We start from the raw sequence: 643 nt of genomic DNA on the forward strand, positions 1-643 counted from the left end.
GACTTGCTGAGTCAATATTTTATTTTGAGCCAATATGGCATTCAGAGTATCAATTTTAAGAACTCCCTTCTTCTGAGGCGTCCCATTACTCACAGGATTCCTCTCAGAAGTGTACATGAACTGGTTATTAGCAACCATGTCAATGAGTTCTTGAGCTTCTGCAGGCATTTTCTTTAGGTGAATGGATCCACCTATAGAAGTATGCAATGACATTTTAGCTAATTCAGACAGACCATCATAGAATATATCCAGGATGGTCCATTCTGAAAGCATGTCAGAAGGACACTTTTTGGTCAGTTATTTGTATCTCTCCCAAGCTTCATAGAGGGATTCACCTTCTTTCTGTTTGAAGGTTTGAACATCCACTCTAAGCTTACTAAGCTTTTGAGGAGGAAAGAACTTGGCTAAGAAAGTCGTGACCAGCTTATCCCAAGAGTTCAGGCTATCCTTAGGTTGAGAGTCCAACCAGAGTCTAGCTCTGTCTCTTACAGCAAATGGGAAAAGCATGAGCCTGTAGACTTCAGGATCTACTCCATTTGTCTTAACAGTATCACATATCTGCAAGAATTCAGTTAAGAACTGAAAAAGATCTTCAGATGGAAGTCCATGAAACTTGCAGTTTTGTTGCATAAGAGAAACTAGT

The 643-nt window shown here is 39.8% G+C and overlaps 1 non-coding gene across 1 annotated transcript; it reads left to right on the forward strand.

The window, feature by feature from the left end:
* The first annotated feature begins 267 nt into the window (after window positions 1-267).
* On the forward strand, window positions 268-375 carry LOC112780535 (small nucleolar RNA R71). The gene has a single exon (XR_003191364.1). It is a non-coding gene; the product is annotated as a small nucleolar RNA R71 (small nucleolar RNA).
* The last annotated feature ends 268 nt before the right edge of the window (window positions 376-643 follow it).

Source organism: Arachis hypogaea, chromosome 19, assembly GCF_003086295.3.
Source record: "Arachis hypogaea cultivar Tifrunner chromosome 19, arahy.Tifrunner.gnm2.J5K5, whole genome shotgun sequence".
NCBI classification, from domain to species: domain Eukaryota; kingdom Viridiplantae; phylum Streptophyta; class Magnoliopsida; order Fabales; family Fabaceae; genus Arachis; species Arachis hypogaea.